Source organism: Lactuca virosa, chromosome 6, assembly GCF_052849685.1.
Source record: "Lactuca virosa cultivar CGN04683 chromosome 6, Lactuca_virosa_CGN04683_v6, whole genome shotgun sequence".
Classification (NCBI taxonomy): Eukaryota; Viridiplantae; Streptophyta; class Magnoliopsida; order Asterales; family Asteraceae; genus Lactuca; species Lactuca virosa.
Genome location: NC_136431.1, coordinates 248,168,664 through 248,194,440, shown reverse-complemented (window position 1 = coordinate 248,194,440; position 25,777 = coordinate 248,168,664). Strand labels below are relative to the sequence as shown.

Here is a 25,777-nt window from a genome sequence, read left to right as displayed (position 1 = left end):
TACTAAAAGTAGCCTTCTACCAAGGCATCTAGTGTCTGCGTGTGTATCCTTTGTAAAAGTGAGTATTTTCCCAAATCCGACTATCATTAACCAAAAATATAGTTTTAGCATTATTGTTAATTGTGTGAAATCACAAAGTAAAATGTAAAGGGAAAATGTTATAGTACTTTAATGTAGTATTATGAAACTACTGTTGTACTAACTACCTTAAGTTAATTGTATATTTTAAGGTAACATGTGATCGGCCTGTATCTTGCTACCGACTCAATAGTAAAGTGACAATGTAAGATGCCACGAAAATGACGTTTGGCACCCGTAGACTTGCAAGTCCCACTGTAGCGAGCAGAAAGGTGTAGGATAGTCAATCCAGTATAGATCTATACACAAACTCATGCGCTCCCCAATTAAGGAGATTCTGATACAAAAACAGTCATGGCAGGTAGTGCCATGCCCTGTTTAATGGCTCACATAAATGTATTAATGTAAATGTTATGTGAATTGTGTGCTAGCTGTATTGTATGTTCTTTCTCTGTCTAGCCTGTATGTTTGTTTCTCATCACTCTGTTTCATGTTTGTTTCTCATTATAGTATGTATTGACTCATGTATGAACTGACTCATTGTATGTTTCATCGTTCTAGTAATAGTATCTTCCTAAACTACCCCTATGGTAGCTTACTAGCAATGTATGAACATGTTTGTATACCCTTGCTACCCAAGGGTATGGACTTGAATGTAGGAAAACCTTTTGTATCTATATACATATACATAATATATAACTAGGATTCAAACGACCTTCGGACAACTAACCTTGATACCCTAAGACCACAATCAAACAAGAACAGGAAGCAGGGTAGACTAGCAGTCCTAAGTCCTTCTTAATCCTACTTATATAACTATATTTATATAGATACACATAATATAAGTTAAAAGAGGTTGATAACAAACCTTTTATATCTATATACGTATACATAATATATAACTAGGATTCAAACGACCCTCGGACAACTAACCTTGATACCCCAAGACCACAATCAAACAAGAACAGGAAGCAGGGTAGACTAGCAGTCCTAAGTCCTTCTAATCCTACTTATATAACTATATTTATATAGATACTCATAATATAAGTTAAAAAGAGTTTGATAAATGTATTGACAATAAAAGAGTTTGTAAAACAGTTTGAGGTAAAACAGTTTGATAAATAGTTTGATAACCAGTTTGAAAAGTAAGAAAACCATTTGTTTGGTAGTTATTAATCACATGTGATTGATATAATAACTATAATTGTTCAACTTGTATTCCCCCCCCCCCCCCCATAAAAGCATTTAAAACATTTAAAAGGTTAATTAAGGGGTATGAACTCACCTGTAGTTGGTGGTTTGGATGAACTGAAGAAAATAGGATTGCTAGGTGTCAAGTGAAGACTTGTACACACACAATGATCCTATTCAACATATAAATACAACATATATGTATCTAATTAGACTTTAAACAACTAATTAGCAAAGTTAAGACATCCTAAGACAAGTTAAACACCTTATATAAGTGTTATAAGTCTCAAGGAATGCATCTAAGTGTTGTCGAACAATGCTATAGGGTTTAGGGTTCAAAAGAAACCCTAACTTGAGTTTACGGTTTTGTGACCTCAACCCAATGGGTTTACGGTCGTAAACTCTAGAGTTTACGGCCGTAAACTCCCCCTCTTTTGACCATTTGTTGATTTGAACGTTTCTAAGTCCATTGAAGTGTTTCCTCTTGAAGTATAAGCCTAAGGAAGAAGCTAGGGCACCATTTCACTCCTATTTGGAGTTTACGGCCCAAAGACCACATCCCTTTGGGTGTACGGTCGTAAACCCTAGAGTTTACGGCCGTAAACTCTTATGGATGTTGGTATTTCGATGATTTCAAGTCCTTAACACATCAAGGTAAGGATCCAAGTTAGTTACCTAGGCTTAGGAAGGGACTAGGGACATTTCGGTCCCTTAAAATGGGTTTACGGTTCAAGAACGTTCTTGGACCGTAAACAAGAACCGTAAACACCATTTTCTTGGTGTTTCTTGGATGATTTCATGTTATAATGAAGTATAGCAAGCTTAAACACACTCTAGGATAGAAGTACTTACTATATGGAAGCTTGAAATGAGCCAAAATGCCAAAAACACTAGTGTGTGTTCTTGGTGTTCTTGGTGAAAATGGAAAAATCAACCTTTTGGAATGATTTCACGGTTAGAAGGTTGTTAAAACACTAGATTAAGTGATCTACTAACTTGAAATGGTTGAAAACACTTACTAGGTCGAGATTTGGAATAAATCCCGTGATGATACTTGAGAGGATTTGCTTTTGTTCTTGAGAAATTTGGAAAAATGATAATAAATGACAAGTGTCATATATATACCCCAAATTTCTGGGTTTTTGGCTGAAAATATTTTATTCTGGCAGTAAACTCCAATTTCTTGAAGTTTAGGAATAACAGTGTTGCACTATAACCCTAGGGCATCCTCTCTCCTGGTATCTCCTAAAGTGTAAATCCTAAAATAATCAAACTTAATCCAAAAAGTCTGAAAATTTAACTGTAACTGATTTAACTCCTATTGAATTGACATGTTGTACAGAATAGAAATTTCGGGTTGTCACATCATCCCCTCCTTAGAAGGAATTTCGTCCCGAAATTAGAATTTAAGCAAATAAGTAGTTACAAAGAACTAAGTAAAAAGACGAGGATATTTCAGTTTCATCTGATCCTCTCGCTCCCAAGTGAATTCAGGTCGTCGCTTGGCGTTCCAGCGAACCTTCACTATCGGGATGCGGCTTTGTTTCGTTTGCTTGACCTCTCGGTCCATGATCTCTACTGGTTCTTCCACGAAGTTGAGGCTCTCGTTGATCTCGATCTCGTCGAGTGGAATTACAAGAGTCTCATCGGACAGACACTTTTTCAAGTTCGAGACGTGGAAGGTAGAATGTACGTTACTGAGTTCACTCGGTAAGTTAAGTTTGTAAGCTACAAGGCCGATTCTGGCAAGAATTTCGAAAGGCCCAATGTACCTTGGATTTAGCTTTCCACGCTTTCCGAAGCGTATCAAGCCCTTCCAGGGTGAGACCTTCAATAGAACATGGTCGCCCACCTGGAATTCCAACGGTTTCCTTCGTTTATCAGCGTAGCTTTTCTGTCGGTCTCTGGAGGCTTTCAGTCGTTTACGGATCTGAACGATCTTCTCCGTCGTTTCCCGTATGATCTCCGGACCTGTGAGAGTGCTTTCAGGAACTAGTCCCTTTGCTAACTGGGTATCACCCACCTCAGCCCAGCACAGAGGGGATCTGCACTTTCGGCCGTAGAGGGCCTCGAATGGAGCAGCCTTTATGCTTGTGTGATAACTGTTGTTGTAGGAAAATTCTACAAGGGGTAAATGAGTATCCCATGTTTTCCCAAAGTCAATCACACAGGCTCGCAACATGTCCTCTAAGGTTTGGATAGTCCTCTCACTTTGCCCGTCTGTCTGCGGATGGTAGGCTGTACTCATGTCCAGCCTAGTTCCTAAGGAACCTTGTAGCGACTGCCAGAACCTAGAAGTGAACCTACCATCTCTGTCCGAGATAATGGATATAGGGACACCGTGCAATCGTACAATTTCCCTTATATAAGTTCTTGTAAGCTTCTCCATCTTGTCTGTCTCTTTGATAGGCAGGAAGTGCGCGGACTTGGTCAATCTGTCGACGATGACCCATATGGTATCAAGTCCACCCGTTGTCTTGGGCAACTTGTTTATGAAATCCATAGTGATCCGCTCCCACTTCCATTCTGGGATCTCAGGCTGTTGAAGAAGACCTGAGGGTTTCTGGTACTCGACCTTGACCTTTGCGCAAGTAAGGCATTTACTTACGAAGGTAGCAATCTCTGCTTTCATGTTAGGCCACCAGTATAACTTTTTAAGATCCAGATACATCTTATCTGAACCTGGGTGAACGGAATAACGAGTGTTATGTGCCTCCTTCATGACCAAATCTCTGAAACCACCTAGTTTCGGGGTCCAGATCCGGTTCATGAGATAATAAGCTCCGCCACCTTTGACTTCCAAGTTCTTATCCATCCCTCGCAGGGATTCATTGGTCACATTTTCAGGCTTCAAAGCGTCGAGCTGAGCCGCCTGTATTTGTGTGGATAAGTGTGAATGGATAGTCATAGTCAATGACTTGACTTTACGACCAGAATATTCTTTCCGACTTAAGGCGTCAGCTACTACATTGGCCTTGCTGGGATGATAACGAATTTCGCATTCGTAGTCACTGAGTAGCTCGACCCACCGTCGTTGTCTCATGTTGAGCTCCTTCTGATCGAATATGTGTTGTAAGCTCTTGTGGTCTGTAAAGATTGTGCTCTTCGTACCGTACAGGTAGTGTCTCCAGATCTTTAGAGCAAATACAACTGCTCCTAGTTCAAGATCGTGCGTCGTATAGTTGACCTCATGTGTTTTCAGCTACCTCGAGGCATAGGCGATGACCTTACCTCGCTGCATCAGAACACATCCGAGACCTTGGTTCGATGCATCGCAATAGACAACGAAGTCTTCTATTCCTTCGGGAAGGGATAGTATTGGTGCAGTGCATAAGGCTCGTTTGAGCGTTTGGAACGCTCTCTCCTGCTTTTCTTCCCAGTCAAAGGATACGCCCTTCTGGGTAAGTGTTGTAAGAGGCTTCGCAATGCGGGAAAAGTTCTGAATGAATCGGCGATAGTAGCCAGCGAGGCCTAGAAATTAACAAATTTCTGTTGGCGTCTTCGGTGCTGACCAGCTCTCAATGGCTTTGATTTTGGATGGGTCTACGTGGATTCCCTCTTCGCTAACCACGTGCCCTAAGAATTCGACTCGTCGGATCCAAAATTCGCATTTCGAGAACTTCGCATAAAGCTTCTCCGCGCGCAGGGTTTCTAAGACTTGTCGCAGATGTTGACTATGTTCTTCCTTACTACGAGAGTAGATAAGTATGTCATCGATGAAGACGATGACGAACTGATCTAAGTAAGGACGACACACCCTATTCATTAAGTCCATGAATACAGCGGGCGCGTTTGTTAATCCGAACGGCATCACTACGAATTCGTAGTGCCCATAACGAGTTCGGAAGGCTGTCTTTGGAACATCCTCCCCTAGCACTCGTAACTGGTGATATCCGGATCTTAAGTCGATTTTTGAAAAGAAATTCGCCCCTTGAAGTTGATCGAATAAATCGTCTATCCGAGGCAAAGGATAACGATTTTTGACGGTCAGTTTGTTGAGCTCCCTGTAGTCGATGCACATACGAAAAGATCCGTCTTTCTTCTTGACGAACAAGACTGGAGCTCCCCAAGGTGAGAAGCTTGGTCTTATAAAGCCCTTGCTGAGCAGTTCGTTAAGTTGACAGGATAGTTCTTGCATCTCTGCAGGTGCTAGACGATAAGGCGATTTGGCTACGGGGGTAGCCCCTGGAACTAAGTCGATTCTGAACTCGACTTGTCGTTGCGGAGGTAATCCTGGTAGCTCTTCTGGAAAGATGTCGGGAAAGTCGTGTACTACTGGAATGTTCTTGATGTCTTTCGCTTCTTGGCTCACATCGACAACATGAGCAAGGAATGCGTGACATTCCTTACGCAAGAATTTCTGAGCTTGAATGCTCGAGATGATACGAAGGTTTGTGCCGAGTTTGTCGCCATAAACTACTAGGGTTTCGCCAGACGAAAGATTAAGGCGAACTGCCTTTTCGTAACACATGATGTCGGCACGCCGAAGACTCAACCAATCCATGCCAATGATGACGTCGAAACTTTTAATTGAGACTGGCATGAGATCGATCGAGAATGAATGGCTATCTAAAGTTAAGGTACACCCTATGTAAATGCAGCTAGTGCTCTCTGTCTTCCCATTAGCCATTTCTACTGTGAACGGTTCTTTGAGTGCTCGTGATTTTTGCTTAAGTAAATGAGCAAATTTTTGATTCACGAAGCTTCTCTCCGCTCCACTATCAAATAGTATACAAGCATAAGAGTTGTCGAGGAGAAACGTACCAGTGACCACTGTGGGGTCGGCAACCGCCTCCTCATGGCCTATAGCCAGAACTCTTCCTACTCCACCGGCATTCCCTGCCTTGGGGCAGTTCCTCCTGTAGTGGCCCACATCGCCACAGTTGTAGCAAGATTGGCCCACTCCAGCGCCGGGGACTTGGATGATTGGCCTCGCCGGAGATTTACAGAAACGGGCTGTATGCCCCTTCCTGTTGCAGTTTACACACTGCATTTCCCGACAGGCTCCCATGTGATGGTAGTTGCACTTGTTGCATAAAGGCAAACTTCCAGAATACTGCTTTATTGGAATAGTAGCAGTGGCAGGTGCTGTCGCACTATGAATTGCCACCGTCTGCTGTTTCTTCGCAGCCTTCTTCTTTTTCTTGTCCTCCCAGAATTTCCGCTTGGACTCTGCAGTTCTAGCGGTTTCTGAGATGGCCAGGGTGGTTGTTGCAGCCGGGGTACGGACCCCGTGGTCAACTAGCTGATGTGTCAGTCGCTTGGCACTATCAAATTTAGTAGGGCGTGATGACAATACATTTCCCTGGTATGGTGGCACCAGCCCCCATATATACCTCTCGATCTTCTTTCCCTCCGTATGAATCATGTTGGGACAGAGGGCCACCAGTTCACAGAACCTGGCGGTATATGCTACGATGTCGGTGCCTTTCATGGTTAGGCGCCAAAGTTCTTCCTCCAGTTTTTGGATCTCGCCCCTCGGGCAATACTCCTCAATCATGAGGTCCTTTAAAGTATCCCAGCCCATATCATTTGCCACTGAAAGAGATAGTGACTTAACATGGCTATTCCACCATGTTAGGGCTCTGGTTTCAAAGGTGCAAGCATCGAACTTCACCTTGCTCCCTTCTGGACAGGAGCAGATTGCGAAAACCGATTCGGTTTTCTCAAACCATTGCGAGAGTACAATGACTCCGCCAGTTCCTCTGAAGGATAATGGCTTGCAGTTTGTAAAGTCTTTGTAGGAGCACTCTCTCGAGCGCACAGGGGTTTCAACCTGTATTGTTGGAATAGGAGTCCCTCCTCCAGTGGAACTTGAAGAATGATATTCAGCCATGGCTGTTGCCACAGCCGCAGCTACAGCAACATTGAGGGCTGCTGTATCAAATTGAGGAATAGGTGGTGGAGGATTACGTCTTGTTGACTTTCGTGGAGGCATTTTTTTGCTGAAAGTTTAGAATGAATAAGATATTGATGAGAATTTGACATGAACATTGATGAGAATGACTCATGGACTAACTCTCCATAGCCCAACAGCATAATTAAATGGAATACTTGAATGAAGATGAAAGTATTTGGATAATAATTTCCATTAGATTTTTATATCTGTCAAAGATATTGGAATTACAGATGTAATGAGTTTGGGGAAAATTGACCTAGAAGTAGGTCTTACATCATCCAAGATGGGAAAATTTTGACAGCATACTACCTAATCAAAACCTAGCAGGTTTAAGATTTATAAGGATAGGAAATTAGACTTAAGTTTTTACATAACTAAGTTATATCCAAAAGAGAAGTTGGTACGATTCTAACGACGACGAGAACTGTTTGAGTGAGTCCTTGAATCCGCTAGGAGACGCTCTATGTCTCTCACACGTCTATCAGACCTTTCTTGCTGAGCTCGAAGTTCCCTGACTTCGGCTCGGGTTTCAGCAAGTTCCCTCTAAAGCATTGCATTGCTAACCTGAGCCCTTTCATGAGCGGACTCCAGCTGGCGAATGCGGACAGTGTTAATACCAGAATTGGCATCCACTTCTACTACCCGGTCGATAGCTGCTCGACCATGCTCGGTGTTCCGAGCAATCCTACGAACCATGATAGGTAGGACCCTATCAGCTGAACCTCCCTCAGTAATGTTGTAGAAGCTTCTGTCTCCATCGTAGGGAAAAGGTTGACCTTGTTCCTGACTCCACCTGTTCAAGTTTGTGGCCCACAAAGGTGTGGGTCCTTGAAATGCAGGACGAAGGTTTGGGTTTTGAACAGCTGGGGGTTGGTTGTTGACTTCTGGCTCCGAGTCGGAACCATCAGAAAAAATTTCAGCTTCATAATCATCTAAAGGAATTGGGTGATTATCTTCTGGTTCGTCTTCCAGCCATTCTGCGTTGTCGTGGTTGGGAAAGTACGGGTCTCCGGGAAGATAAAATCCAGCCATTAAATCTATGCGAGAAAAGGGATATAAGAGATAACTAAATTTAAACTAACTAACTAATTAAATAATTATAAGATGATCTTTATCAGTTGCCTCAATACTTGTTTAAAGCATACCAGTTATATGTCATGCAGACGGGATAGACCTTCGAATAAGTAACCCTAACCCTAAGCCCACAACCAAACAAGGAACAGGAAGTAAGGCAAAGATCACTGATTCTAAGTCTATAACATCCTAGTACATATAACTTTAGTGTATCCACTAAACAACCATTGATATACTAATAAAGACCTTTAGTTCTCGAATAAGTAATTATAGTGACACAAAATACTCCTATAGTATTTTAAGTTTAATGTTTTGTTCTACTGTTCTTGTTGTAGAAGTGTTGGTAAGTTTTTAGACTTGGTGCAACCTCACAACCACACTTAGGCACATGCTAATCACTCATCGGATAATGTAGTTGATCAGGCTACATCTTCCCAGGGTTGACCATATGTCTCTAAGTATGCTTATGCTGTCCACCAATCGTAATACTTTTGTTCTGTCCTAGTGACACTGATTTTAGTATGAATGCAGGTATGTATACTTTATTAAATATTTTATTATTTAAAGTATAAACTCTTCATCAGAGTATTTTAAATCCCGCTTGTGTTTATAGTTCGTATATCTTTTATGGGTTGATACACTCGATTCACTATAAACAATGCTCTGATACCAATCTGTCACACCCTCAAAACCAAATGAACGGCGGAAACGTTCTGGGGTGGAGGACGTCATGTACAGTATCACAACAATGCAAGTAGTAAACAAGCAACAACATCATCCATTGCATTAATAATATAATTTCATACAAGTGTGTTCCGTTAAGTTTTAAAGACACCAAAACAATATACATCAAAATATAAGATGAGTCTTGAACGAGCTCCATCTTCTCAAAACCTGGCTCCGGTACCTGTCTACTGGTGACCTGAGAATACAAGTTATTTTGAAAGAGTTTATCAGCTTTAGAGCTGGTGAGTTCATAAGTATATTAGTGTCTGTGTTTGGATGAAAGCATTTGTAAGATGTTTTGTAAGATGTACTGTGTGTTTGTAAAAGTTTTGTATTTGTTTGAACTATTCTAGAAAACCCTATGTTTCCTACTAAAAGTAGCCTTCTACCAAGGCATCTAGTGTCTGCGTGTGTATCCTTTGTAAAAGTGAGTATTTTCCCAAATCCGACTATCATTAACCAAAAATATAGTTTTAGCATTATTGTTAATTGTGTGAAATCACAAAGTAAAATGTAAAGGGAAAATGTTATAGTACTTTAATGTAGTATTATGAAACTACTGTTGTACTAACTACCTTAAGTTAATTGTATATTTTAAGGTAACATGTGATCGGCCTGTATCTTGCTACCGACTCAATAGTAAAGTGACAATGTAAGATGCCACGAAAATGACGTTTGGCACCCGTAGACTTGCAAGTCCCACTGTAGCGAGCAGAAAGGTGTAGGATAGTCAATCCAGTATAGATCTATACACAAACTCATGCGCTCCCCAATTAAGGAGATTCTGATACAAAAACAGTCATGGCAGGTAGTGCCATGCCCTGTTTAATGGCTCACATAAATGTATTAATGTAAATGTTATGTGAATTGTGTGCTAGCTGTATTGTATGTTCTTTCTCTGTCTAGCCTGTATGTTTGTTTCTCATCACTCTGTTTCATGTTTGTTTCTCATTATAGTATGTATTGACTCATGTATGAACTGACTCATTGTATGTTTCATCGTTCTAGTAATAGTATCTTCCTAAACTACCCCTATGGTAGCTTACTAGCAATGTATGAACATGTTTGTATACCCTTGCTACCCAAGGGTATGGACTTGAATGTAGGAAAACCTTTTGTATCTATATACATATACATAATATATAACTAGGATTCAAACGACCTTCGGACAACTAACCTTGATACCCTAAGACCACAATCAAACAAGAACAGGAAGCAGGGTAGACTAGCAGTCCTAAGTCCTTCTTAATCCTACTTATATAACTATATTTATATAGATACACATAATATAAGTTAAAAGAGGTTGATAACAAACCTTTTATATCTATATACGTATACATAATATATAACTAGGATTCAAACGACCCTCGGACAACTAACCTTGATACCCCAAGACCACAATCAAACAAGAACAGGAAGCAGGGTAGACTAGCAGTCCTAAGTCCTTCTAATCCTACTTATATAACTATATTTATATAGATACTCATAATATAAGTTAAAAAGAGTTTGATAAATGTATTGACAATAAAAGAGTTTGTAAAACAGTTTGAGGTAAAACAGTTTGATAAATAGTTTGATAACCAGTTTGAAAAGTAAGAAAACCATTTGTTTGGTAGTTATTAATCACATGTGATTGATATAATAACTATAATTGTTCAACTTGTATTCCCCCCCCCCCCCCATAAAAGCATTTAAAACATTTAAAAGGTTAATTAAGGGGTATGAACTCACCTGTAGTTGGTGGTTTGGATGAACTGAAGAAAATAGGATTGCTAGATGTCAAGTGAAGACTTGTACACACACAATGATCCTATTCAACATATAAATACAACATATATGTATCTAATTAGACTTTAAACAACTAATTAGCAAAGTTAAGACATCCTAAGACAAGTTAAACACCTTATATAAGTGTTATAAGTCTCAAGGAATGCATCTAAGTGTTGTCGAACAATGCTATAGGGTTTAGGGTTCAAAAGAAACCCTAACTTGAGTTTACGGTTTTGTGACCTCAACCCAATGGGTTTACGGTCGTAAACTCTAGAGTTTACGGCCGTAAACTCCCCCTCTTTTGACCATTTGTTGATTTGAACGTTTCTAAGTCCATTGAAGTGTTTCCTCTTGAAGTATAAGCCTAAGGAAGAAGCTAGGGCACCATTTCACTCCTATTTGGAGTTTACGGCCCAAAGACCACATCCCTTTGGGTGTACGGTCGTAAACCCTAGAGTTTACGGCCGTAAACTCTTATGGATGTTGGTATTTCGATGATTTCAAGTCCTTAACACATCAAGGTAAGGATCCAAGTTAGTTACCTAGGCTTAGGAAGGGACTAGGGACATTTCGGTCCCTTAAAATGGGTTTACGGTTCAAGAACGTTCTTGGACCGTAAACAAGAACCGTAAACACCATTTTCTTGGTGTTTCTTGGATGATTTCATGTTATAATGAAGTATAGCAAGCTTAAACACACTCTAGGATAGAAGTACTTACTATATGGAAGCTTGAAATGAGCCAAAATGCCAAAAACACTAGTGTGTGTTCTTGGTGTTCTTGGTGAAAATGGAAAAATCAACCTTTTGGAATGATTTCACGGTTAGAAGGTTGTTAAAACACTAGATTAAGTGATCTACTAACTTGAAATGATTGAAAACACTTACTAGGTCGAGATTTGGAATAAATCCCGTGATGATACTTGAGAGGATTTGCTTTTGTTCTTGAGAAATTTGGAAAAATGATAATAAATGACAAGTGTCATATATATACCCCAAATTTCTGGGTTTTTGGCTGAAAATATTTTATTCTGGCAGTAAACTCCAATTTCTTGAAGTTTAGGAATAACAGTGTTGCACTATAACCCTAGGGCATCCTCTCTCCTGGTATCTCCTAAAGTGTAAATCCTAAAATAATCAAACTTAATCCAAAAAGTCTGAAAATTTAACTGTAACTGATTTAACTCCTATTGAATTGACATGTTGTACAGAATAGAAATTTCGGGTTGTCACACCAACCACGGCCAAAAAGCGTAAAATCTAACCCAAGAAGAGATCTAAGCAACTAATAAGCAAGGTAAGAACTTGATACCTCAAAAACATGGCAAATGAACTAGTGATTTTGGATCCAAGGCTTCTTCTTCAAGACAAGCAACTCCTAACTCCTTTGCTCCTTCAATATGCACCAAAAATGAACACTCAAGGCTCTCCCCAAGCTCACACACTCAACAATGAAAGATAAAGCTTGATTTTAGGGTTTCTGGACAGAGGAGGCTGGTAAGGAGGCCAGCCAAGGGACTTAAGGCCTTTAAATAGGGTGCAACACTCTAAAAATTAGGGTTTCCTTCCCAGCTGCCAACTCGCCAAGTTGAGGCACCTCGACTCGCCGAGTTGACTCATTAATCTCCGCGGCCACAAACAATTCAACACACTGTGTTGAGGATTCCAACACGCCAAGTTCAACAAAAGAAATTAAACAAGTGGAAGGATAAGTTCATACCGGAAACCAGGAGTTACAAATCTCCCCCATTTGAATCAGAATTCATCCTCGAAGTCCGCTGCCTCGAACAATCCTGGATAATGCTCCCTTATTTCCTCCTCGGGCTCCCAAGTCCACTCTGACCCCTTGCGGTGTAGCCATTGCACATTCACTAGCTCCACAACCTTGTTCCTCAAGGTTTTCGTCTTCCGATCTAATATTGCCACTGGTCTCTCAACGTAATTCAGGCGGTCATCCACCTAAATATCATCCAAAGGTACAACTGCGGAATCATCCACCAAAAACTTCCGCAGCTGAGAGACATGAAATGTGCTATGAGTCTGACTGAGCTCGGCTGGAAGATCAAGGCGATATGCTACTCGGCCCACCCGAGCTAAAACCCTAAAGGGACCGATATACCTGGGGCCCAACTTGCCCTGCTTCCTGAACCGAATGACACCTTTCTAAGGTGACACCTTCAGGAGAACCATATCCCTTACCTGGAACTCCAAGTCTGACCGGCGCTTGTCGGCATAACTTTTCTGCTGAATCCGAGCTGTCTAGAGCCTGCTCCAAACCTGCTGGATCAACTCAGTAGTCTTGAGTACCACCTCGGTACTCCCCATGACTCTCTGAATGACCTCGCCCCAACAAATCGGGCTCCTGCATTTCCTCCCGAAGAGCATCTCAAAAGGAGGTCGATCATGGCTAGCGCGATAACTGTTGTTATACAAAAATTCCACTAACGGAAGATACGTATCCCAACTCCCACCAAAATTCAATATGTACGCATGCAACATATCCTCAACAGTCTAAATCGTCCGCTCACTCTGCCTATCGGTATGTGGATGAAAAGTTATACCGAAATGGAGACAAGTGCGCATCTCGTCATGAAACCGCTTCCAAAATCTAGAAGTAAAACGAACATCCTGGTCTGAAACCACCGATACGGGCACCCCATGATGTGCCACCACCTCACGAACATAAATATCGACTAGCTTCAATGCAGAAATACTCTCCTGGATTGAGATGAAGTGCGTGCTCTTGGTCAATCGATCCACGGTGACCCAAATAAAATCTACTCCGCGCGCGGTCCTTGGAAGTTTCGTGATAAAATCCATCGTGATATCTTCCCATTTCCATACGGGAATATCCAACAGCTGCATCTTGTCGTGAGGTCGCTGATGCTCGGCCTTGACTTACCTACAAGTCAAGCACCACTCCACAAACCATGCTATATCCTGCTTCATGCAAGGCCACCAATAATCGGGGCGAATATCCTTATACATCTTCGTCGCCCCAGGATGAATGGAGAATCTCGACTTGTCAGCCTCGTCCGTCAGAACTTGGCACACCCCGCCCCAATACGGAACCCAGACCCTCTGATGTAGAGTCAACAGTCCATGGCTATCATAATCGAAGGAAGCCACCTGACCTACAATCCGCTCACACTTCTGACGCTCTTCCTTCATAGCCTCAACCTATGCCTCACGAATCCGCTCCAACAACGGAGTAACCACGGTCATCCTCAAGCATAGATCTCGAATCAGAGTCGCGACCACCTTGCGGCTGAGAGCATCAGCCACCACATTGGCCTTCCCCGGGTGGTACAGGATCTCACAATCATAATCCTTTACCACATCCAACCAACGACGTTGCCTCATATTCAGGTTCGGCTGATCCATCAAATACCTCAGACTCTTGTGGTCCATGTAAATAGTACAAAGAAACCCATAGAGGTAATGCCGCCAAATATTGAGGGCAAAAACCACAGCCCCCAACTCCAAATCATGTGTCAAATAATTCGCCTCATGAGGCTTCAGCTGTCTTGAAGCGTAAGCGATCACGCGACCCTGCTGCATCAATACCATGCCCAAAACCGTGATCGAGGCATCACAATAGACCATAAAATCATCGAAACCCTCCGGCAAGGTCAGAATCGACGCCTCACATAGCCGCTGTCTAAGAGTCTCGAAGGCTGCCTGCTGCTCAGGCCCCCAGCGAAATGTCACCGACTTCTTGGTCAGTCGAGTCAATGGAATATAAATCTTGGATGAATCTCCGATAATAACCAGACAAACCAAGAAAACTTCGAATCTCAGATGGAGACCTCGGAACCTCCCACTGCATCACGACCTCGACCTTGGCTGGATCGACCAGAATACCCTTGGTTGACAAGGTGCCCCAGAAACTGCACCTCGCGCAACCAGAACTCGCACTTTGAGAACTTCGCGGAGAGTCTCTCCCTTCTCAATGTCTCAAGCACCTCTCTTAAGTGCTCCTCGTGCTGCTCATGCGTCTTGGAATAGACCAAGATATCATCAATAAAGACTATCACAGACCGATCCAGCATCGGTCTACACACGCGGTTCATGAGATCCATGAACACGGCAGGAGCATTGGTGAGCCCAAATGGAATCACCACAAACTCATAATGGCCATAACGATTCTGAAAAGTTGTCTTCTGCACGTCCTCATACCTGACCCTCATCTGATGATAACTCAATCACAAATCGATCTTGGAGAACTAAGATGCACCCAGAAGTTGGTCGAAAAGATCGTCAATCTTCGGGAGGGGATAACGGTTCTTCACCGTTACCTTATTCAACTTCCGGTAATCGATATAGATGCGATGAGACGCGTCCTTTTTCTTTACAAACAGAATCGGTGCTCCCCAAGGCGAACTACTCGGCATAATAAATCCTTTGTCTAACAACTTCTGTAGTTTTGCAGACAACTCCTGCATCTCGAGAGGAGCCAACCGATACGGTGCTTTAGCTATCGGGGCTGCACCTGGAACCAGATAAATCATGAACTCTACCTGCCTCTCCGGAGGTACCCCTGGCAAATCCTCCGGGAACACATATGAATATTCTCGTACGACTGGCACATCATCCACGGTCGCCTTACCCTTATCCCGGGTATCCATGACATAGGCAACAAAACCCAAACAACCCTGATGAATATAGCGTTTGGCCCTCACTACAGAACACATAATCGGCCCACGTTGCGGTCTCTCACCCTGAATCCTTAGTTCTCCCCCACTTGGGGTCCTAACCCAAACCATCTGCTGCTCACAGTCGATCACCGCCCCCATTGGGGCTAAACCAATCCATGCTCACAATAACCTTATTCCCACGCAGATGGATGAGAACTAAATCAACCGAATACTGCTCATTGAATAACTGAAGAGTGCAACCTCGATGAACCCTCGAAACTCGGATAGACCTACCATCAGCAATCTCAACGTCTAAAGGACAATCTAGCTCCCCCGGAGCTCCAGCAAATCTCTTGTTAAGCGCAAGCGACACAAAAGATCGGGTAGCCCCCGAATTAAACAATACCAAAGCAGAGATACCGTTCACGAGGAACGATCCTAAAATAAAACACATAAACATAAGCAACAATTTAATATAGATAAAGAGATAAGGAGAAGATACATACCCGTCACAACATAGGGAGCTGCACGCGCCTCCTCCGCCGTCAGCTGGAAAGCCTTGCTCTTCGCCACTGGCACATCTGCCCGGCTCTGACGCCCGTTAGTAATCCTCAATGTCGCAGGGGCGGGTGCTGACACCGGTCGTGCCGCAGCCAAACTCGGACAATGGGCCTTCTTGTGGCCCCTCTGATTGCACTAAAAGCAAATCAGGTCAGATATCGGAATGATGGGGGTGGTAGTAGTACAATCTCTTCTGATATGACCAGTCAGGCCGCACTTGAAGCAGCCAGAACCACCCGCTCAACATGTCCCCTCGTGCACCTTGCCGCACCTGCCACAGTGGTTACGACCATCCTGGCCTTTTGGCCTAGAATCAGATACCTTGGGCCGCTTTCCCGAACCCTCAACACTTGTCGCAAAATCTGGCTTCGTCTTCCTCTCCATCTCTAAGTCAATCTCCCTCTCCCTAACCCTCACTATCATGTCTTCCAGCGTCTTGCAGCTGGATCGGCTAACAAACTGCCAAATATCACTCCTCAACATCTCATGGTACCGGGCCTTCTTCATCTCCTCGTCCGCCATATACAGCGGAACTAGAAGTTCCCTCTCCCTGAACATAGCGGTGATCTCAATCACCATCTCAGTAGTCTGACGAAGATCCTGGAACTCTCGAGCCAGCTGCTGCACCTCAATCACCGGTGCAAACTCGACTCGGAACCTGGTCGAGAAATCACTCCAGTTCATCGAATCTATAGCAGCATCATCTCCTATAGCATGTCCTACCTCCTCCCACCAATTACGTGCCCTGTCCTTCAGGAGGCAGGAAGCTAGTCTGACCTTGTCCCCCTCGGGACATCGGCTGGTACGAAAGGCGTTGGTAACATCTGCCAACCACCTGTTGCTCACAATGGGGTCCTAGCCCCATGATAGTCTGACGCTCCACATGCCCGAAACTCCCTGAAGGTCAGAGAGTGCGTCTCGATCAAAGCCACAATCTCAGCGTGAAAGGCGCTCAATCTCTCATCAAGAATCTCCAGAATACCCTCCTTAATCGTGCCAAAGATCACAGGAGTCTGATCAAGGATACTACACGTAATCTCAGATGAGATGAACTCCCTCATTTGGTCGTCAAGCTGCCCGGCTCCAGAACCTGAGCCTGAACCCTTCCCGACACCGGAACTTCCCATTGGCCCGCCTTGTAATACCACCATACTGAAAATAGACCATAAGATTATCAGAATAAACATCAATACACACATCGGGGAATCATAACTACACAGGCTCCTTGACTTCATTGCAACCCTCCTTGAATCGAGTATGGATCCTCTGCTTCCAGTAGTACGGGCTCATACTACCTTCCATATCTATCCGTATTTTCATAAAGTAGTGCCTTAACTCAGCCAAATTGCTCTATAACCAACAGATCCCTCACATCTAAGGCTCCCAACACTAAATCTCATCCTAGGTTTTCCTAGGTCAAACTCCACACCACTATCCGTCATCAGCTTCAGAAGGAACTCTCGCTAACCTCCTCTAACTAGCTCATGAACACAATTACATATTACAAAAACTAGATACTTCTTTGAATGAAAGGTCTCACACTACAACAGTTGGACTCAGACAAGAGCTGCACAATAGAGTTAAAACCTAACCCTCTAAAATTATTTAATTCTCATAATATGTAATGATTACGTGCCTATGCTAGCACGACAGAACCGTGCGTGGCCAAGAAACCTGGCGCGCCAGTCGAACCAAGCTGAGCGGGCTCAGCGCTCGCCGACGCCCCTAAGAGCAGGGCGTCCCAGCAAAAGGCTCGCGCCCGCCAGAGGCGCTCTCAACATCCTGACAAAAAGCTCGCGCCCGCCAGGGACGCTCCCAGCGTCAAGAAAAAATATACGGTCAGGAGACAAGAGGCAGGATCAGACCATTACCGTCAGAGCCAATAAGGGAGCTCTAACGGATAGAGGCGCACGACCCACCAATCAACGCCTCTGGCCCTGTCTCCTTAAAGCCATCCTGTCGCGTACGGATAAGGCAGGATCGCTAGGTATAAAAGGGTACGCTCTAGAACTCACAAGGTAAGCCATCTTCTCCAGTTTCATCTACGAAAACCCTAGAATACCTTCTAACTTGACCGTCGGAGCGTCTTTCCGGGAGCCTCCTCCTGGGAAACAGCTGACGACCTCTCTTTCTTGTGATCTTGCAGAGTTTACCCGAAATCCAACAGGGAGACACGAACTAAGGGTCGAGCCAAGGTCGCATCATGTAACTTAATATATCTGTTTACCAGTTAGTTGTAGTTAGTTAGAACTCCTAAAAGCACAAAGCAAGCAACATTTTGGCATCAAGTTATCATAACCAAGCATAACCTAATCAGGCCATCATACTACCAACTGATCGGTACTAGCATGCAAATCTATAAGCTCAAAAAAGCAGGCATACAAAGGCATCTCTCCTAGATCCTTAGCCTAATCTAGCATGCGTTTCACATATTCACAATTCAAAACATATCACAAACATGTATGGGTAATTTGGGATAACTTACTTGAGCTCGGCTGATTGCATGCACCACACCCTTTTTTTCTTTTAGAAATCTTTTTTATGAAAACGTTTTTCTTTTGAAAATTTCCATCAAGTCCTTAGTTTGAGTTCAGACACACCCGGGAGTGTGCCCGATTCCCTCAAACCAAGGCTCTGATACCAACTTGTAACATCCAAAAATATGGTCCCAATAATTTCATTTGAATAATAGATAAAATAGTATTTTCCAATATCAACCAAATATTCAAATAAAAACCAATGTATCAATTGCCATAAATCAGAGTAAAACATCATAAGCGGAATCTCAATGGTGTGTGCGATGCAGTTAACCTGAGCTCATCCTTTTGCAACCAGAAGTACCTGAAACATAAATCGAAAACAGTAAGCACAGAGCTTAGTGAGTTCCCCCAAACTACCACGTACCATACATACAATAAACATAGAGTGGGCCCCGCCCCGCCCGGTCATCGAGCTGAGCTCAGAAAGCATATAAACACATACACATGCAATATACATACATATCATATAAATAGTCATCGGGCCCCGCCCGACATCGGACCTTAGCCCGAAAAGCATATAAACACATACACAAGCAAGAGTCACGAAGACAGCTAGCATACTAACATAGCATAAACATGGGTCGGCATTGATGCCTTCGACCCGTTAAAACTAGGGAGGAAACTCACCTCGAATGCTGAATGATAGCTGAATAGGTCCCGACTCTGAATATCAGCTCTACTCAACCCCTAAACAGAAACAATTCCTTAGATACAACTCAGAATGCCCCAGAACTCCTTATAGGTCAAACTTGGTCAAAGACTAATGTCAAAAGTCAAGGTCAACGGTCCGAGTTGACCAAACACACCGAGTTGTCCTTCAACTCGCCGTGGTTCCCCATTAATCGACAAAGTCGGGAAAAACTGATCCAACTCGCAGAGTTTACCAATGAACACGTCGAGTTTTCCAGAAACCCAACCTCTTAACTCATTAAGCCGACATTAACGAATTTAAGAGCTTCACAACTCAGATCTCAACTAAAATGGCATCTAGAAAGGTAAAGTTTCCAACTTTACCCCTAAGAACCATAAAAATGGGTTCAAAACCCAAACCCTAGGCTTAAAAAGGGTGAGGGCTTAATCATTAAGCACTTAATCATCAAAGACAGAACCCCAAAATGCAGATCTGACCCTAAAAGGATAGATGGCCACGTAAAGTTTCCAACTTTACGCTTAAGCATGACTAGTAGGAACGCTGAAATCTGGCAAGGATCCCGTACATATAAAGAACGCTGAAATCTAAAAAAAATATTATATAGGTTATAGTATAAAGAATTTTAAATAATTTTAACCAAAGTTATAGTATATGTGACAAGGATCCCGTACATATAAAGAATGCTGAAATCCGACTTTGTATGAAGAAGTTATGCTTCTTTAAAGTTTCGCGATTAAACCAAAACGACTGTGTGCGTCGTAAAAAGTAAATATTATATAGGTTGCTTATTAGGCTAAGTAATCTAAAAGAAACTTGTAGTAATCGTAAAACCAAACTCGTAAGTATATAGAACGTCTAAATCTGACTTCATATAGGGAAGTTATGATTTTTCAAAGTTTCAGCACAACAGTATGCGACACAGAAACTTAAATTAAGATCGGTCGATTGTTAGGAGAAACAATCTAAATGAGAATCGAAGATCTCGTCAATACCTATCCATCGATATAAAGACAGTCAGAACGGATATCATATGAGAGAGTTATGATTTTTATACGGACTTTAACAGTCTAAGTCTTTAAAAATATAGCTTTAAAAATAAAGTGAAAATTAGCCAACGGAGTCTAAATGAAACTTGTAGATCTTGTTGATAGCTATGCGTGGATATAAAGAACATCAAAACAAAGTTCGTATGAAGAAGATACAAAATTTTGAAAAATATTAAAGTTTTGCGTGCACCGACAGCGTGCACGGCACGCACTGACAAGCCAACGCAGCCCCGCCCGTTAGTCGTTGCGTGTCAAGCAACGACTAAAGCCACGTCACCATCCCCAACCAGGTGCACGACGCGCAGTCCAAATTCTCAACTATAAATAGAACTCGAACTTCAACAATTTCCTCCATTCCTTTCATCCAGAATCCTCTGAAATACCTCCAACCCTCTGGTCCCGATACTTTCTAGTTTCCGGTTACTTTAGCGAGGCCCCATAGCATCTGAGATATAGAGCATCTGAGATATACAATGATGTAGCCCAATAAAATTACTCGTCATGTGTACATAGATGGAGTCGTGAAAATACACCACTTGTTCATACTCAAGGATGTCTTTTATGTCCCTTTATTTGAGTTGAATTTGATATTGGTTAGCTATCTTAGAAAGGCCCAAAAGTTAATGATTCACTTTACATGTAAGCATGCCTTTAGTCGGGATATAAACCTCTAGAAAATGACTAACAAAGGTTACAAAATTCAAGATCTATACGTGTTGAACAATTATGGGAATCACTTGAATGCAATGATGCTTCTTTTGGTGCTTTGACATAGATGATCAGGTGATCCATCATACAAGATAATCATTTCAATAAAAGTTTTTTTGTAATAAAAACTTGTTTATAAATACTTTTTTATAAAAGATCTGGAAAATATTTTATATAAAAGATGAATGAGATTTGTTTTTAAAAAAAAAATCAACTTTGTTTTAGTGACGTATGTGAAGAGGATATGCTAAAGGGAATACTCATCACGACACACACATGATGTTGATATAGAAGAGAGCTCTGTGACCTATTCACGACTAACCATGCCGCTTCTTCATGCTTCCTTGTCTCTTTTTCTTCATGCGAGCCGACCACATCATTTTTATTTCTTCACACAGTGGTGTGAACATTGATGAGGTGGCCACATTAACTCTCATGACCACACCCATTTGTTTGGAGTTTAATCCATTCCCACGTTATCCCCTTCCACTTCTGATCATAATATTGTATCTTCCATGAAAAAAAAGTCTTCGTCAAACGACACAATGTAGACGACTATGACCACCAGAAGATAGGTTGAAAAGGTAGAAAAATGTAAGCACATACAAGTTTTAAGGATTATATCGGAAAATACAAATTAAATCTAAACCAAAACTGTCCAAATTTTAAAATCTTTTATAAAATTAATCCATATCTATTTTAAATAAGATGACACCTTTATGATAATTACTCCGGAGCAAACTACAACAACCTCCACGAAAACCGACTTTAAATAGTTTTGATTTAAAAACCAAACCTAACATGTTTCAATTCAATTTCGACTTTTAAATGGTTTTGAATTAAAAACCAAACATAACCACTTAGCTCCCGAGTTTTAGTAAATAAAAATAAAATGCAAAGAAAGTAAAGAGAGAAAAAAAAAATTGTATTTTGTGTTATCGAATTGGAAAGAAGTGAGTAAAAATTAAACATTTTGTTATTTCTCTTTAAATCCTTTTATTTCATTTCTTTAATGAAACTCAAAAACACTAATTTCTTTTAATTTTTTTTCCATTTCCACCGATTTTTCTTTCATTTTCCTCGATAAATTGAACTTGGGAACATGGTGACATGTTTCAATTAAATTTGGTTTGATCCCTGTTTGTTACTTGATGTTGTTGGTTCATCCTAAATTTTGCACACCCTCGTGTGCAAACGTGTGATTAATAAATCTTATTATTTGAATAAGAAATTGATTTTCTATCTTTGTGTCAAAATTACGTATTTTGCCAAAGTGGAACATATTTCTGTATTTTATTCCAATATTGCGTCCGAACCAAGTCAAATTGAACGAAGAAGAATTCTCTTTCGCCCAGAAACAACCTGTCTTAGACAAAATTAGGGCTCCAGTTGGTACGCTTTTTTTCGCCAATCTCCCCCCACAAACGCGTATTCACCTTCTTCCACCCACTCGCCTAAACCCACCTATAAATTTCACTCCCCAACCCCACAATTTTCATCCAGCTCAATCGCACTTTTATGTCTCACAGGTCTATCGTTCCTCATTCTTCCTCCATAGCTTTTCAGCTTCATTCCCATCTCCTTGTTTCCAGTGATTTGAAACCCAATTGGTGTTGTTAGTTTCTCGTACCCAGATCCTAACTCGATTCTTTGATTCAGATTTGTATTGTTAGTAGTTAACTTTTAGATTTGTTGAAATGGGTGCTAAGGGATTTGTTGAAGGCGGGATTGCTTCCATTGTTGCAGGGTGTTCTACTCACCCTTTGGATCTGATTAAAGTTCGCATGCAGTTACAGGGGGAATCAGCTCCTGCTCCTGTTAGTAACCCTAATCTTCGCCCTGCTTTTGCTTATAACGGTGGCGGCGTCACCACTGTTGAAATGCCGCATCCGCCGCCGCCGGTTGTTAGATCTGGACCGGTTTCGGTGGGTGTGAAGATTTTTCAAACTGAAGGTGTTGCCGCGTTGTTTTCCGGCATTTCTGCGACTGTTCTCCGGCAGACGTTGTACTCGACCACAAGGATGGGGCTTTACGAGATTTTCCGAGAAAAATGGACTGACCAGAATACGGGTACGTTTTCTCTGACTCGGAAAATCACTGCCGGCTTGTTGGCTGGTGGGATCGGCGCCGCTGTCGGCAACCCAGCTGATGTTGCGATGGTGAGAATGCAAGCCGATGGTAGGCTTCCGTTGGCTCAGCGGAGGAACTACAAAGGTGTTGCCGATGCAATCTCGACGATGGTGAAGCAGGAAGGAGTTACCAGTCTGTGGAGGGGATCCTCCCTGACGGTGAACCGTGCAATGATCGTCACGGCCTCGCAGCTGGCGTCGTATGATCAAATTAAGGAAACGATAATCAAACAAGGGGTTATGGGTGACGGACTGGGCACTCATGTGACGGCGAGTTTTGCAGCGGGGTTTGTGGCGTCGGTGGCTTCGAATCCGGTGGATGTGATCAAAACCCGGGTGATGAACATGAAGGTGGAGGAAGGGGTGGCGCCGCCGTATAAGGGGGCGGTTGATTGTGCCCTGAAAACGGTAAAGGCGGAGGGGCCTATGGCCCTTTACAAGGGGTTCATACCCACAATTTCAAGGCAGGGGCCTTTCACGGTGGTCCTTTTTGTGACACTTGAGCAAGTGCGAAAGGTCCTCAAAGATTTTTAAAGATATTTATAAATTTAATTTTTGGAAAAATATAATTTCCCAAAGTTAAATCAATTTAAATACTTGATGATGATGATGAAAAATGTTGGTGATGTCATAATATTTAGTTAAATAATTATATATTATTATTAAATTGCTTAGTATTTTATGGAATCTGTTTTATTACTTTCTTAGATGAGAAATACTATTAGTGCTCTTTTTTTTTCAAAATGACTATCAAATACGAAGAAGACTCTATTTCATCGGAAGATTTATTTTTTCTGATACGAAAAGATTTACTCTTCGTTTTTACCTGATTAGGTTTGTTTTGGTGTTGTATCCCATCTTCAATTTGGGAGCTCCTAAGGAGCCAATGGTCTTCAGTTGGTTATTGGTGTTTGGGTACCAACAACAGGAGAGTGGAGGAGGGAATGGAGGCGGTAGAGATATGAATAGGTTGGGGGAAGGAGAAGAACGAAGCAATAAAGGCTCTTGTTGACTGCTGCAGTTAAGGGGATGCTCCAGCGGCCTCTTGACTGTTCCTATTATGATATGGAAGAATACACGAAGGGAAAGGGTAAGGCAGATCAAAGATAGAACAACAATAGGTGGGGGCATTTGGGTTGCGATGAAGTCGACGATAAGCACAAGGAAAATGGGAGGGGGTTGTTGCCCTCTTGACAGCCGAAAAACCCCACCTCTGGTGGAGGTTTTCTCGATTAAAACTGAAGAAGAAGAAGGGAGGCAGTATAAGTATGGGGGTGTTGTGACAATCTGAAATTTTTTATCTTGTAAGTCCAGCCAATCAACCAAAAGTCAGACTAAATTCCATTGCCTTTTAGCCTTGTTAATGATCATTCTAATGAGCTCTAAGCCTAGTACACTCAAGGGCTGAGTGTTAGGGAGTGTCACACCCCCGAACCAGACGACGGAAACGTCTGAGGGCTCGCGTGACTTAAATTGCAATATCATCACAATGAATATACATGAAACATAACACATTCCTCACCCAACATTACATAGTACAACTGACATTGTTTACATCAAGTACATGGTTTACATCACATGATCCCAAAATATAAAGTGTTTGGTGATTAGCTACTACAAAAGAAACTTTCAACACACTGGATGCTTCCTCGTTCTAACGATTACCTGATAATACAAGTTATTTTGAAAACAGTAAACATATATAATGTTGGTGAGTTCATAAGTGTGTTTGATGTAAAATAGTTTATGTTGTTTGTAAAACTCAGAAAATCTGATATTTTATGTATTAAGACTTTTCTTGAAAATGTTGTGATGATCCTGTAAGTATATGTGTGAATGATTTCAAAACGTGAATAAATGAGAGGTTTTGCATTATAGTTTTTGAAAGTACAAATGAGTAAGATTGGTTTCCCCTGGAAAACCCGATGTTTTCCGATAAAAAGTTATGATCGTTTTGCATTATTGTATCGTTACATCGAATGTATATGATTTCCCTTGATTACTTAAATGATATCGGATTTCTACATGAGTCGTTATAACCATGCATGATAATGACTAGTTCGTCTGTCTTGGCATTCTAATGAATACCGAAATTTGATCTTAAGACTTTGTCACCCTAGACTGACCGAGTCTAACTGTAGCGAACAACTTAGGTGTGGGGGAGTCACCCCCGTATAGATCTATACACAAACTCTCGCTCTCCCTCCAGGAGACTTTGATTACAACTACAGACTACGACCGACACTTATTGGTGTCACCCGTTATTACTCACTTAATCCACATGAATTTGATTAACCTTGATTAATGACCTGATTTTAGTTTACTTGAAGAGAAGGTAAGCCTAACAGACGAGGAGAAGATGACTACTAGGCCTTACTAATTTCGTATGTTATTTGAGGCTGTCGAGTATACGAAAAGCGTGTTGGCCCATTTCGCATATGATTTATTTGGACCTTACTAGTAATGCTAATAGGCCACTGAGGCCCAATAGCATGTAAAAACCATTGAGGGTCCCTTAAGCATGTAATTAGGTCACAGGAGGCCCAATAACATGTATTATTTATGTTGGACCCAAAAGTCATGTTAATGAGTCACGAATGCCCAATAAGCATGATTAGAATCTCTCAAGCCCAACCATTAGAATGTTTACTTGTTTTGTATTGTATTAATGTTGCGAGTTGTTTAATCGATATGTCGTAAAAATCACGAATTTGTTTTATAATGGTTCATATATTTATAAAAATAGATATTTTTCTATTTAAAACCTA

The 25,777-nt window shown here is 41.8% G+C and overlaps 1 pseudogene; it reads left to right on the top strand.

Annotated features, from left to right (window-relative positions):
• Positions 1-22,330: 22,330 nt before the first annotated feature.
• LOC145119467 (mitochondrial uncoupling protein 5 pseudogene) lies at positions 22,331-24,348 on the top strand (annotated as a pseudogene).
• Positions 24,349-25,777: the final 1,429 nt, after the last annotated feature.